Consider the following 16,599-nt stretch of genomic DNA (forward strand, 5'->3'; position numbering starts at 1 on the left):
TGCTATCAATTATTTATGGATATTAATTCTGAGGCATTGTTTTCACTGTATAATAAATATATATCAATATATACTAATTTTAGATAATATGAACAGTGCTTATTATGGACATACTAACAGTGAAAATACAAAGAAATTGTTGCATCAAGAAAAGCTTGCAAAGCATATCTCTACTCAAGTCAACAGAGAGCCAAAACATCTAGTAAGTTGGAGATGAAATAATTAGGAGGTTAAGTATGGAATTAAAGAGCATGTTTGATGGAGCTTTATACTAATGCCTAGAAAAAGAAAACAACAAAGTTTTTATCTAAATCCAATGCAAAGTATTAGATGGAAGAGAAAGTTCAGTTCATGGTGTCACAGGCCTTCAAGAAAGATCAATTTCAGCCAGAACATCAGAGATAGATCTTAATTCACGGACTATTTCTAACAGGATCTCAAGGGCAGGCTGTTTGACACCCCCCCCCCCAGGGGAGGAGCAGTCTGTTAGGCCACAGAGGAGGACTTTGCAGCCAGCCCTGAAGATACCTGATAAAAGAGGGTCAGATGAAAGGGGAGGAGGTCCTCCCCTATCAGTGGACTTGGAAAGGGGCAGGGAGGAGACCAGGGAGGGAGTGTGGGGTTGGGGAGGGAATGAGGGAGCGGGATACAGCTGGGACACAGAGTTAACAAAATGTAACTAAAAAGAAAAATAAAATAAACTTGCATTTCAGATGAAAAAAAAAAGAATATTCAAAAATAGCAATACAAAACAAAATAAGCCAGTAAATACATATGGTATTTTGAGTCATTAATAATCATGTACCTTCTAGGGAGTTTGGCTATTTCTAAAAATAAAGCCAGGAGAAAAATTCCAACAAACTTCTCGTTTTAAATACTTTACTTATTTACTTTCAATAGTGAATTTGCTGTAGGAGAAAGACTATCTTCAACCTGAGTAACATATCCTAATGAATCATTTGGAACCTTCCCTGAATTTGCATTTATTTTCTTTTGCATGAAAGTTAAATGTCTTTCAAATTAAATAACTCAGTTACCTTTTCAATATTTTTAATATATTAGATATATTTTTTTACATTTAAGTTTTAGTTCTTTCTGTTGGAATCTTTAGTTGATTTCTATAAAATTTTAGGATCTGTGTTCACATCACTGCATCTCATTCTTTCCTTCATTTTACTTTAAATAATTCAAAGTCTTATGAGACTTTATCACAATCAATGCTCTTTATTTCTTTTGAAGCATACGCTTGCAAAGAAATGGAAATATGTTTTACTTTAGATGTTGAAATAAACCAGGAATTATTTTTTACCTATTTATATTTAAAACAATATTTGTCAAAATGTATCAACAACCTGATCAGGTCTTTTGATTTTCATTGCCACCATCTTGGTGCAAACTACTGTTGGACTTCTGAATTATCAAAATAGTTCCCTGATGTTTTCAAGCTATTGTTTTTTTCTCTCTTCTTTAGAGTATTCAAAAGCAAAATATGTGAAAGTAAACACTATTAGAAAACATGAATAAATACTGTTTCTTCCACATTCTCGTTATTTCATTTTCTCATTCAATTAAGTGGCTTTGAAATATTTTTTATTTTATCTTAACTCCACAATCTCTCCCTTCTCTTTTCTTCCTTGAATCCCTTTCATATAACTTTCTTCTCTCTACTTCACATTTATAATTACTTTTATCATCAGAATGTATTTATATGTATAAATGTATTCATATTTTACAAATACAACCTATTGAGTCCATATAATGTTACTTGCATGTATGTCTTCAGAACTGACCCTTTGGCATTGGAGAACCAATGCTGTTGCTTTTTCTGGGGAGCCATCTCTCCTGCTCCCATATGTACTCATTTGCCAGTGGTTCTTTGTGTAGAGTTGGGCTCCTGTGGGCCTTTTTTCCCATGAAGTTTGGCATATTTCTTGGTGTTTTCATTTGGAATATTTGGGAATAGCATGGTAATATTTTAGAAGTATAGTACCTTACGTTTTTAGGAGAAACAATCTCAAAGCTAGTTCCCTGGTCCTCCTATTTTTACAATCGTCCCACCTCGTCATCTACAATCTTTCCTGAGTGATAGGAGTGGGAGTCTTTTTTATGTGTATTCATTGGAACTGGGTTCTACAACTCTGCATATTGGTTTGTTATGGCTTTCTATAGTAGTCTCCATCTATTACAAAGAGAAGTTCCCTTGATGAGGATTAATGACCACAGCATATGTAACTCAATAAAGAAAAATTTATATATAGTTTTAATGAAAATATCTTGGTGGACAATCTTCCTCCAACAGCCCAAAACTACCTGATCAAACCCCCCAAGCTCCCAAACCCTCTGTTTATCTGTTTTTCAGTGCTTTCTAAAGAATTTGCAAACATACAACCTATTTCTATAGTGCTTAGTTACCCCCTGGAAAGTAAGTCATTTTTGCTGAAGACAGGACTGAGAGGCCCCTGATCTGATACTCTCTTCCTAAGAACTAGTTTTTCTGGTACCAGACATTGGACAGTTCCAAAAGAGAGAGACAACCAACAATCCCACTGACCTGTGATGTCTCTGTACCACATCAACAAAAGTCATTGCATGATAACACTCCAGGTACAATGACAGCAAAGGTGATACCTTGGCAATTACCAGTGTCTCTCTAATTTCACTTAAGACAACGACACACTCAACAGGCAGAATATCATGCCTAGCGAGTACTGGAAACCTAGCTACCTAATATGCACTAGTGAAATCACTGTCAATGGGGGAGTGTGTACAACCACTAACTTACTAAACCATTACAGTCCCTAACAACAACCTATAAAGATTTGTACTTATATATTTTTGAAATTGCTAGTTTTCAAGTTAATTTTGATTTGTGAAATATTCTCTTCTTTTTATTCTGCCTCATTTAGCCTAGGCTTCCTGTTTCTTGACCTTAGAGTAAATAGTCTTCTTTCATGGCTTTTTCATTTGTTATTTTTATGTACATATATTCTTTCAGATAATTTTGTAAATTCTTGGTTCCTGTCCCTCGTGTTTTTGCAATTATAAGGCAGAAGATGGGGTTTTCTCTGACTGTCCTGAAGAAAAGAGCATATCTTAGAACATGTCTTGCTTAATCTTTACTATGTTTATACTCTCATATGCTTTCAGAATTTACTTAAAAAGAAGGCAAAGGTTCTGCTTCCGTTTATTTAAGTTACAATGACATAAAAGAAGGTTCTGAGATTATGATACTTAATAGAATAAACATGAAGAAAAGTAAACTAGTTACATGAAGGATTAGTGTCATGAAATAATGATGGGAGTTTGTAACTAGATTATTTAATAGATATGTTTGAAGCTTGTCACTGACAGAGAACAATGGTTCATAACTTTAAAACTCAGTTAATTCCTTTAGATAATCTTTATCTGAAGAAGAATCCTGAATGTGTTTGCATGAAGAAGTTGTCAGAACTATCTCATTCAGGGTGTTATGGAGGTAATTATTCTCTACTTCCACATCTTGCTCCCACAGTAGTCAACAGGTGTGATGTCATCCTGGCATACTCTTTGCATCTTTGTCACCTCTTCTCTTCCTATTTTAGGAATGAGACAGATGTGCTTCTTAGCACTGCATCATACATGGATCCTAATTAGGACACAAAGGAATGTGTAAGAGTAGCTCTTCCTTCCCCTGAACAGTCATGTGGTTTATAGAGTTAAGTAAAATTCTATAATATTCATGACAAGGAACAATGGCAGAGAACACAGAATTGTCTACTTCTCCTCTTGACAGTTTGGGAGCTCTCTGGTGCTGAGGGTATTTCACATCCCGGTATCCGTGATTTCAGATGATACTGTGACATGCTTTGTTCAAAGTCTCTTCGGTCACAGGTCTCCAGCATGTCTCAGAGATGCCCCCTACTCAGTTTCCCTTCTCTCTCTTGGGAGGATATGGAGTTGATTCAAACTGAGACTCTTAGAAGTCAGAGACACGGAGACTAAAGTGTCCACCTTCTAGCAGGACAGGACTCGTACTGGAGGGAAGGGAACACTAACCCACCCGCAAAACCTTTAACTCAATATTTACCCTGCATACAAAAAGTGCAGGGATGAAAAGGAAGCAGATTTTTATGGAATGTCCAACCAATGACTGGCCTAACCTGAGACCCACCTCAAAGTAGAAAGCCAACCTCCGTCACTACCCTGCTATGCTTGACGAAGGAGCCTGGTATAAGTAGCCTGGACAGCCATTGTCCTCTGAGTGGCTGCACCCAGCAGTGATAGAAACAGAAGCTGAGACAGCCAAACATTAGGAGGAGCTGAGGGAGTCTTGTGGAAGTTTGCCTGTGGGGTTGGTAGTGGTAGAGGAGATAATAGAAGGATCCAGGTGAAACCAGACCTCCTCAAGAAGACCCATACAGTCAACTAACCTAAGTCCATGGGGGCCAACGGAGACTGAATTAAGAACCAAAAAGCAAACATGGTCTGGACCTAGGCCCTTGACACATCCATACCCGAACGGCAACTTGATCTTCCTTCGGGTACGATAGGAAGTGGAGGAGGCGCTGTCTCTGACATGGACTTCATTGCCTGCTTTGTCTGGCCTTAGTGGAAGAGGATGTGCTCAGTCCTGACATGAGTTGATGTGCTTGGTAGCTTAATAAAGGTTGGGGTGGGACCAACTTTTTTCTGAGAAGAGGGGAAGGGGGATGAAAGAAGTAGATGAGAGGGTGGAGATGGGAGGAGGAAAGGAATTGAGTTCAGGATGTAAAGTGAATAAACAAATAAATTTAAAAAGTCTCCTCTGATTCCAGACTTTAAAAGGTGATTTTTGTAATTAAAAAGGCTGCTTTCAAAGTTTTTACTTTGCACTATATTTGTTCCCAATTAAGTTCATCAGATTTTGAAACCAAACTGACATGGTGGTTGAATTTTAAAACAAATGGTTTTAACCTGTAACAAACTAAAGTCCTTACTAAGTTATGTCATAATTATTTCCAGTTCATGTTAGGGCATGCAGGCTATGTATTTTGGATAACAATATTATGTTGAATATTATGAAGAAGAATAAGAAGAATAGTTAATTCCATTGGGATACATAATAAAATGAGAGTGAGATTTAATAAATTGTTTTAATTTCGACAATTTCCTTTTTTCTTAATGAAAGGAAGTTTAGGCAACCAGTTCCATAGTATCAGCCCATACATACACATAAACAACATATACTTGTACATATTCATACACACATTCAATGGATGATAGGAAAGGAACTCCCTACATACACATGGAAAACTGGCATACACTCATGTAACATATATGTGAAAAAGAGACAGGTAGACATGTTTATATGTGTACAACTCATGGATGAAGCAGATTCCAACAGTATTCAACACCAGTACTCTTCTACCCATGGGCTTCTGCCACCAGTGGGTTCCACTCTTTATTGTATGGTCATAATTTTATATCTCTTAGACAAAGCTCCCATGAAGAGAATTAAATCATAATCAAAATGTCAATTAATCACAAAACAGATGAATTCTAAAACACATATATGTATCTATTACATAAGTTCATAGTGAGCTCAGAATGACAAAGGTTGACAAGGCCTAAAAGTAAACATGGTCTAAAAGTTACAAGAATTTATGTCTTTTCTTTTAGTATTAACTTGGTTACACATTTTTAAGCTATCTATAAGTTTATAGTGATTTCAGGACAATAATTTTAACCATTTTTCATTTTAAGAAACAATGCAAATTTAGAATTATATTATTTTATGCCATAATCTGACAAGGTATAAGGATTTACAATAGAACAGTCTGTATATATTTTGATATTAAGGTTTTTACTTAATTAGACATTGCTTGGTAGTCCCATTATAATTTCGGTCCATGGGAGATTTATACCAACTTGCCTATATTTATGGTGTATACAGGGATTTGTGAGTGAAAACTTATCTTTAAGTGAAAAATATGTCTCATGCTTGTCTCTTAGCGAGGTATCTAGAGGTCCACAAAGGTATTTATTATAGCCATAAGATTTCTAAAATTGTTTTAGAAGTTCTAAAAAAATTTAACTTATAAAATCATTTTAATCAAATCAGGAATTCCATAATCAGTAATTAATTCACCTAAACAGCAGTACAACTTCAATAAGATCCCTTAGGAAGTTTGTTCAATCAGAGTGAGAAAATATCCAGAGTGATAATTTACACCATGCTAGATAACCCTTCTATATACAAATGTCACAAGGACTGAAAAAGAAACCAGGGAAACAATATATTCTAAAATAATAACAAATAATATAAAATATTGAAGTAACTCTAATCAAGCAAGTGAAAGACTTGTAACCTTTGTAGAAAACCTTTGTAGAAAAAAAAATTCAAGATGATATCAGAAGACAAAAAAAAAGGGCTTTTATGTTCAAGAAGCAGTAGGAAAAACATAGTAAAAATTTCCATTCTACTAAAAGCAATGTGTGTATTCAATGCAATTCTCCATCAGAATTCTACCACAATACTTTTCAGATCTTGAAAGAACATTCTCAACCTCATTTGGCAAAAAAAAAAAACAAAACAAGGATAACTGAAACAAACGAGCAACAAAAAGTGTTATTGAATATCTTACTTTACACAATTTCAAGTTGTATTACGTAACTACAGAAATAATAAAAAACAAATGATATTTATATAAAAAAGACTCGATCAATGAAACTAAACTGGAGACCCAGACATTAAACCACATATATATATGGATAACTGATATTTGATTGAGTAGCCAGAAATATACACTGGAAACAAGGCAGCACCTTCAAAAATAGTACTGGTGAAATTGAATGGCCCCATGTAGAAGAATGCAGATAGATACATATTTATCACCACACAAAAAACTCATGTGCAAGTGCATCAAAGACCTCACATAAAGAAAGATACATTGTCTAATAACCACTTATGAGTGAGTATATACCATGTGTGTTTTTCTGCTTCTGTGTTACCTCACTCAAGATGATCTTCTCAAGTTCCCAGCATTTGCCTTCAAATTTCATGATTTCCTTGCTTTTAATATTGAGTAGTATTCCATTGTGTAAATGTACCACGATTTCTGTTTCCATTTCTCCTTGAGGGATCTAGGTTGTTTTCAGATTCTGGCTTTTATGAATAAAGATGCTATGAACATGGTTGAACAAATGTCCTTTGTACGGGAGCATATTTGGGGTAGATGCCTAGGAGTAGTATAGCTGGATTTTTGGATAGATTCCACAAGGAGAGCAACAGAAGCAAAATATCTAGGCACAGGGGTCTTTCCTGAGACTGATACTCTAACCAAGAACCATTTATGGATATAACCCCTGTTCAGATGTAGCCCATGGCAGCTCAATATCCATGTGGGTAATCTAGTAAGGGGAATAGCGACTAAATCTGACATGAAGTCAGTGGCCAGCTCTTGGACCTTTTCCTGACCCCTAAAGAGGAACAGTTTTGCTAGGCCACAGAGGAGGACAATGCAGCCAGTCCTGATAAGACCTGATAAGCTATGGTCAGATGGAATAGTAGGAGGACCTTCCCTATCAGTGGACTTGGAGAGGGGCATGGAAGGAGAAGAGGTAGGGAGAGTTGGATTGAAAGGGAATGAGGGAGGGGGCTACAGCTGGGACAAAAAGTGAATAAACTGTAATTAATACAAAAATAAAAATTTAATTAAAAATTATTTTACCCATATTCAAATTGGTTTTTTGGTGTAAATAAATTTTATGGAGGAATGTTATCAATAGATATTATCCCTTATTTTCAGTGATTAAACAACAATAAATCATGAGAATTTAACATTAAATTAAATTAAAATCTCATCCCAAAAGACCATCTTCCTTACAACTAAAAATAAAATGGTAGGAGAAATAATTATTTTCATGATAAATGATGTGTTAACTTTTTCTTACAGTGTAGTGATCTGGAAAGAATTACGTTATATAATATCAGAAATTTTTGTGATAAAGTTTTACTCTGCAAAACGATATGTTTGCACCAGTATTTTATACTTTAAATGGAAGTATCCTTGAAGAATTCAGGATATATTTACAATGGAAGAAAGAATGAGAGACAATCTAATTCACTGGATATTTGTAAATACTGTGCAAATAGTCTAGACTAATGTTTAAAAACTTAGCAAAGTTATTAAACTTCACTGTGACACAAAGATATCTGTATGAAATAATTTTTTGTTATTAAATTTAAAGATTTATAAAGATTTCTTTTACACTCTGTATTGAATACAGCAGCTCTGAGCTATTTCAGACAGCATGGAGGGCGAGACGGGAGACTTTCGAGACTTTTAGAAAAAATACAGGCAAAATCTTATCTTTAAAACCTAAATGGTATTTTTTTATGTTTTTTTAATTTATTTTTATTATTAGTTACATTTTATTAAATCTATATCTCAGCTGTATCTCGCTCCCTCATTCCCTCCTAATTCCACCTTCGCTCCCTCATCTCCTCCCTGTCCCTTTCCAAGTCCACTGATAAGGGAGGACCTCCTCCTCTTTCATCTGACACCGTTTAACAAGTATCTTCAGGACTGGCTGCAAAGTCCTCCTCTGTGGCCTAGCAGGGCTGCTCCTCCCTTGGGGGGTGGGGAGTTCAAAGAGCCCACCATTGAATTCATGTCAAAAATAGTCCCTGTTCCCCTTACAAGGGAAACCTACTTGGTTACTGAGCTACTAAATGGCATTTAAAAAGACTGAGGACAGGCTACAATATGTCTTTGTAGTTGTAAAATAAATTTATTCTAATGAAGCTATGGTTGTATTCTAGAATAAGGTGCAATTAGTAGGTTGACTATAGTTATGTATCTAGGAAATACAATAGGTTTTTATTTATTTAAAAACTTCTATGTGAAGCTTTAATAAGGAGAGTTATAGATTTGTTAGACAATACAAAGTAATTTCAAGAGGAAGCTCTTATTAAAAGATAAAAGCTCATCTTGTTGGGAGATCATCAAATCCAAATTCAAGGTGAAAACTTTCAGATGTTTTATATTCCTCCATGTAATGCTGATATTTAGACACTGCAGAGGGACTTTTAATCAGAACACACCAGCAGTCAATGAAAATAATATTATCTTAAATAGGTTTTGGGGGGAATTCTCTAGTGATAGAAAACCACTACATTTTTGAAACAGTGTTACATAATAACCAACTCACATTTGACTGATTTATGTTAATATAAATGATTACTAAATAAACACTGTGACATGCTAATCAATGCTATTCTCCAAAGAACTGCTCCTATTTTTTCAATTGAAAGTAGCTTCTTTCTTTCTTTCTTTCTTTCTTTCTTTCTTTCTTTCTTTCTTTCTTTCTTTCTTTCTTTCTTTCTTTCTTTTCTTTCTTTCTTTTCTTTCTTTCTTTCTTTCTTTCTTTCTTTCTTTCTTTCTTTCTTTCTTTCTTTCTTTCTTTCCCAACTCTATAGCCTGATACCATAACCCCTACCCCCCACCAGTGGCACCCTCTCCTCCTCCTCCTCCTTTCATTTCTTGCTCTCCCTCTCCGAGAATTGAGGGTCAACAGTGATACAAACCCACCCTGACACCTCAAGTTGTAGAAGGAACAAGCCCACCCTCTCTGAGGCCAGACAAGGCAGGACACATAAGATAAAGGAATCCAGGTCAATGGCCTCTATTCAAGTAGAAAAAAATCATCCTCCAGTAGAGGTAACTCATTCAAATTTTAAGAAAAATTCCAACAATAAAAAACAAACCTAGGCCAAATCAGAATAACATGAGACATTAAATGTATCATTCCTTCTACACCAAAATCATGACTTGCATTAATACAGATGTATTTATACATAAGACCATAATTTTGTATTCATTTTCTGATCTAAAAATAAAACAAAACAAACCAAACAAACAAACAAACAAAAACACAACACAAGCAAAAAAAAGGTTTAAAAATACCACAATAAAACCTAGGATCTTCCATACTAACTGAAAAACTAAAAATTTTTATTCTTTTTATTTTTAATTTTTTTTATTAATTACAATTTATTCACTTTGTATCCCAGCTGTAGCCCCTTATATTCTTAAGAAATGTATTTGGGTCTTTCAGAGGCCCTCTGTGGCATGCTCCTGTCCTGTTCCCTGTTTTCTTCTCCTTTCGATGTCCACCCAGTTTGCCTTTCTGAGTGAGGATTGATCATTTTACCCAGGATCCACCTTCTTGCTTAGCTTCTTTAGGTGGACAGATTTTAGTATGTTTATCCTATATATGTCTAATATCCACTTATAAGTGAGTATGTACTGTGTGTGTCTTTCTGCTTCTGGGATACCTCACTCAAGATGATCATTTCTAAATCCCACCATTTGTCCTCAAATTTCATGATTTCCTTGTTTTTAATTGCTGAGTAGTATTCCATTGTGTAAATGTACCACAATTGCTGTTTCCATTTCTCCTTGAAAGACATATAATATAGGATAAACCTACTAAAATCTATACACCTAAAGAAACTAATCAAGAGGGAGGACTCTTGCTAAAATGATCAGTTCCTATCCAGAAAGGCAAAGAGGCTAGACATCAGAAGAAGGAGAAAAGAGGGAATAAATCAGGAGCCTGACACAGAGGACCTCTGAAAGGCTCTGCCACACAGACTATCAATGAAGATGTTGAGACTTATGGGCAACCTTTGGGCAGAGTGCTGGGAATCTTATGAAAGACAAACAGTAAGTTCTGGAGAGGACAGAAACTCCACAAGGAGAGCAACAGAACCAAAAAAATCTTGAGCACAGAGGTCTTTCCTGAGACTGATAATCCAACCAAGGACTATGTATGGAGATAACCTAAGATCCCTGCACAGATGTAGCCCATGGCAGTTCAGTATCCAAGTGGGTTCCATTGTAATAGGAACAGGGACTATCTCTGACATAAACTTATTGGCCTGCTCTTTAATTACCTTCCCCTGAGGGGGAAGCAGCATTACCAGGCCACAGAAGAAGACAAGACAGCCACTCCTGATGACACCTAATTGAGTAGGATCAGAAGGAAGGAAAAAAAGTCCTCCTCTATCAGTGGACTTGGGGAGGGGCATGCATGCAGAGGGTGGAGGAAGGGAGGGATTGGGACGGGAGGAGGGAGGAAACCACGGGGGGGGGAATACAAAGTGAGTAAAGTGTAATTAATAAAGAAAAATAAAATAAAAAATACGAAGAAAGCTGCTACAAACATGTTTGGAAAAAAAAAAAAAGACATCTAGGTTGTTTCCAGATTCTGGCTATTATGAATAAAGCTGTTATGAACATGACAGAGCAAATGCCCTTGTTGTGTACTTGAGTATGTTTTGGATATATGCCTAGGAGTGTTTTAGCTGGATCTTGAGGTAGAAATATTCCTAATTGTCTGATAAAGCACCACATATATTTCTAATGTAGTTGTACAAGTTTACATTCTCACCAGCAACAGAGGAGGGTTCCAATTTCTCCATATTCTCTCCAGCATGTATTGTCATTTGAGTTTTTTATTTTAGCCGTTCTGATGGATGTAAGGTAAAATTTTTGGGTCCTTTTGTTTTGTATTTCCCCAATGACTAAGGACATTGAGCATTTCTTTAAGTGTTTCTCTGCGTTTCGATATTCCTCTATTGAGAATTCTCTGTTTAGTTCTTTACTCCATTTTTTAATTGGATTCCTTGATTTGTTGGTGTTTAACTTCTTGAGTTCTTTAATAAATTCTGGCTATTAGCCCTCTGTCAGATATAGGGTTGGTGAAGATCCTTTCCCAGTCTGAAGGTTGTTGTTTTGTTCTGATGACAGTGTCCTTTGATTTATAGAAACTTTTCAGTTTCATGAAGTCTTATTTATTGGTTGTTGATCTTAGAATCTGTTCTGTTGGTGTTTTGTTCAGAAAGTTGTCTTATGTGCCAATGAGTTCAAGGCTCTTTCCCACTTTTCTTTCTAACAGACTTAGTGTGGTTTTATATTGAGTTCTTTGATCCACTTTGACTTTATTTTAGTGCAGGGTGATGAATATGGATCTATATCAAAGCAGATGCTGAGACTCATAGCTAAATTTTGGGCAGAATATAGGGAATCTTATGAAAGAAGGGGGACTTAGAAAGACTTTGAGGGAACAGGAGCTCTATAAGGAGAACAAAAGAACCAAAAAATCTGGGCACAGGGGTCCTTTCTGAGATTGATACTCCAAACAAGGACAATGCCTGGAGAAAACTTAGAACTCCTGCACAGATGTAACCCATGGCAGCTCAGTGTCCAAGTGGGTTTCCCTAGTAATGGGAACAGGGACAAGGGAAGGGGCTCCAGTTAGGATACAAAGTGAGTAAACTGTAATTGATAAAAAACTAAGTAAATTACAAAAAAAAGAAATGTATTTGACATCTCTCTTTCTTGTCTTTCATAGAAGTGGAGTGTTGAATGAATAGTTTCTTATTTCTTCCGTTTTAGAAAGCTTACAAGACACATTAGGTGAAAAGATTTTTACAATGTGTCTCTAATCACTGTTTTGACATTACTTCTTTTTGCTATCATTGGTATTTAAAGAAAGCTACATTACATAATTTGGGATTACTGAATATTTTAATACTTAAGTTGTACCAAAAATTCAAGTTCCTATATTAACTGAATGAATATTAGACTTAGGTGCATTAGCTAAGGAATAATGGATTTTTTTGAGCCTAGATAATTCAGATAGTACATAATGCCATTTTTGGGGTGTGTGTGAGTTGTGTGCAGTAGTGTATGCAATTTTTGTGTGTCCAGGTGCACACACACGTGTGTCCATATATACTTGGAAGCCAGCAGTCAACCTAGGGTGTTACTTCCCAATAATGATAATTTTTTTCATACAAAACTCTTACTGTGCTTGAATTTTGTTGATTAGTTGAAGCTGACTGACCATTCAATTTCAGTGATCTGATATTGTTCTACTTTTCCAGTGATGTAAATTTGTGGTACCATATCTGGGTTTTATATAAATTCTGGGAAACTAACTCAAGTTTTCATGCTTCCGTGAAATGATCTAGAAATGATCTAGAAATGATCATCCTGAGTGAGTTATCCCAGAAGCAGAAAGACACACATGGTAAATACTCACTTATAAGTAGATATTAAATATATAATATAGGATAAACATACTAAAATAAGGCAAGCATTTTACCAAATAAAATGTTTTTCCAGTGTAAGAAATTATATTTTCTGGTATTTACATTAATTCATTAATATCACTTCAATAGCTAGACAAAAAATTCAATAACTGCTTAATCTTCTTGGAATTGAGAAAAATAAATGTAGTGGGAACTGCTTACATCCTTGTCCTTAGAGTGTTTGGCAAAACAGTCTTAACTCTGTAAGTTATTTTTAAGGATGTTGACTTTATTGACTGGAATATTGTCCCTGATTAACTTCCTCTATTTTTATTTGTGCTCCAAAAATACATGGTCTAAAACATTGCCAATTTTTGGCAAATGATAAATGGATTAAGTTACAAAACAAGAACATATAACAATAGAAAACCCTAAAAATTTTTAACTCATTAGATAAGATCAAGCTACACATATTCTCATTTTATACTGCATGTTCTATAAGATATAAGATATAAGATATCTTATATATATATATTATATATATATATATATATATATATATAATGACATATTTAATGTCAATCTCAATATACTTAGCTATGGCTTAATTGCAACAGACAAGATCTACTCTTAGAAAATAAGTTATGAATGAGAATGGGCTCATTCTCTCTTTAGTTTCAACTAAATACTTGTATTTTAAGAGTAATCATTTTCTTGATCACACATTTCCTGGGAGAGTTCTTCAAACTGGAACATGGGAGATTATTTTAGGTTGGCATCACTCTAGTGGCAGCTTATTTAAGCCAGTAATAAGCTCATTATATCTAAGATTTCATAGACACTCTGATAAGAGACAGAATCAACTTAAGGGCTTTTCAAAGAAAAAAATCCAAAAGTATACTTTAAAACAACTGAATAAGAGGTATTTGATTGCCACCTTTCCCAGTATCACCAAGTCATTTTGATGCTAAATGGAAAATGAATACCAGAAATTCACTAGGCTTAATGCTCACTTCAACAGCAGGCATAGAGCATGTGGTGAATGTTCTTCATTCCTTTCATCCATCAAATTTCGCTGCATGTATTGAGGCAAATTTTCTTTTGCCACAAAAATCTTTCTGACTCTGGAAGCCTTCAAAAATTTCCCACATCTCTGAATTTCAATGGCAATTCTCATCGATCTGATTTTGTTTAACATTTCATTATAATATTTTGTATTAACTTGATATTTTATTGCTATATTCTTGATTTTAGAAAGTAGTTTATTACCAACCAGAAATATGTGCAAAGTTTTAGTTTCACCTCAAGTGTGCAAAACTTTGGGATTTACTAAGTTAAAATATCTGATAAATAAACTAACAGACAAAAAGTATTGTTGCAAAAATATTTTTATAGAGATGCTTATTTTGATACATCACATGTAGAAATGACAAGTAAAAGAATTAGAGAGATAAGGAAGCCAGATAATGTTTTAAATTCCATCATTTCAACTAATCCCATGGAGAAATTTGACATTGTATGAAGTCTTCAGAGAACATCTTTTCCAATGAGCAGTAATTAGACGTAAGCTGTGGAGGGAGATGCATTCTTTAGTCAAAAGTAATTAATAAAAATGTATTTAAAACTTGAAGTCTCTTTATAGTTCACAAATAGTATGAATCAAGTTGAGTACTTCTGAGCATAGTTTCAGATGGCCTGTGTCAGTATATACTATTATGCTTAGATCGTGAGGCCCCCGAAGAGACCACCAGGAACAGGAGTCTCATGCAAACACATGAGGGCTTTATTCAACCTTAAGCCCCTGCCATCAATCATCCCTGATGCAGCAGGTCAGAAAGAGAGGTCTTGAGTCTCAGGATGGCAGGGTTTTTTTGTTGTTGTTTTTTCATTTTTTAATTAATTATTTAATTAATTTTATAAATTATATTTTATTCACTTTGTATCCCAGCTGTAGCTCTCTCCCAACCCATCCCAATACCACCCTCGCTCTCTCATCTCCTTCCATTACCCTCCCTAAGTCTACTGATAGGGGAGGTCCTCCTCCCCTTCCCTCTGACCCTAGTCTATCAGATTTCATCAGGACTGGCTACATTGTCTTCCTCTGTGGCTTGGTAAGGCTGCTCCCTCAACAGGAGAAGGTGATCAAAGAACCAGCCACTGAGTTCATGTCAGTTCCCTGTTCCCATAACTAGGGAACCCACTTGGACACTGAGCTGCCATCTGTGCAGAGGTTCTAAGTTATCTCCACGCCTGGTCCTTGATTGGAGTATCGTTCTCAAAAAAGACCCCTTTGTCCATATTTTTTGGTTCTGTTGCTCTTCTTGTGAAGCTCCTGTCCCTTCCAGATCTTTCTATCTCCCCGTTCTTTCATATTTTCTGCACTCTGCACAAAGGTAGGCTAATAATTTCAGCATCTGCTTTGATACTTTGATGAGTAGAGTCTTTCAAACGCCCTTTGTGGTAGGCTCCTGTCCTATTCCTTGCTTTCTCCCTCTTCCTATGTCTGTTCTGTTTGCCCTTCTGAGTAAGGATTGATCATCTTACTCAGGGTCCTCCTTCTTGCTTAGGTTCTTTAAGTATACACATTTTAAAGGGAAAAAGTGCAAGTGGGAAATTCCAACGTGATTAGGCAAAATTGGGTTAAGATTTCAGAGAGTGAAGTGACCTTTAAGCTGATTGGTCAGAGCTACATGGTCAAACTTCAGAGATATCTGTCCCACAGTCTGCTGGGTGGAAGGCCTATTAACACATTCTGTGGTATTTATGAAACCTGTGGCGTGGAAGCCTGATTGTTGTTATCTATTAACATATTCTATGGTATTCACTTCAACCTTCGGGTGGAGGGCCCTGGTAGTCACCTCAGAACCTGATGGTGAGGTCCAAGTATCTCTAAGGACAGTCAACTTAAGATAGAGTCTGAGAAACAAAATGGAGTCAGCCCTGTTATTTCAATTCTTTCAATACCGTGAATTGGAAACTTAAACCTAGCAATGGCTATGTATTATTAACCTTTTTTTTAGTATAATAAAATTACATGTCCAAAATTAATTTAGGCAACAATGTGTTTCTTTGGCTTACAGTTCTAGAGGAATAGTCCTAGTACATAAGGCTGGAAAGGTATGTTTTTGACCACTGATCCTTGATGAGGTTGCCTTGCCAGGCACAGGGGAAGAGGACATGCTGAATCCTTATGCAGCTTGATGAGATGGGGTGGGTGGTAGGAAAGGCTCCCCTTTTCTGAGGGAGAGAAGAGGGTAAAGGGAGGAAGAGGAATGGAAGGTAGAATGCGGAGGAGAGGACAGTTATTATGCCCAGTTCACAAACTCCAAAAGACCAGGAATAAATAGACTCTGCTGTAAATACATGAAGGTTTTTTTTAATTGTATACCCGTTGGAACATGGAACACAAACTTCCTGTGGAAGCAGGAGAGGAATGCAGCCCCAAGGTCTAGGGGTACAGACCTCTAGGGAAATAGATAGATAAATAGATAGATAGATAGATAGATAGATAGATAGATAGATAGATAGATAGATAGATA

Source organism: Psammomys obesus, unplaced genomic scaffold (genome assembly GCF_907164565.1).
Source record: "Psammomys obesus unplaced genomic scaffold, mPsaObe1.curated_primary_1811, whole genome shotgun sequence".
Lineage (NCBI taxonomy): Eukaryota > Metazoa > Chordata > Mammalia > Rodentia > Muridae > Psammomys > Psammomys obesus.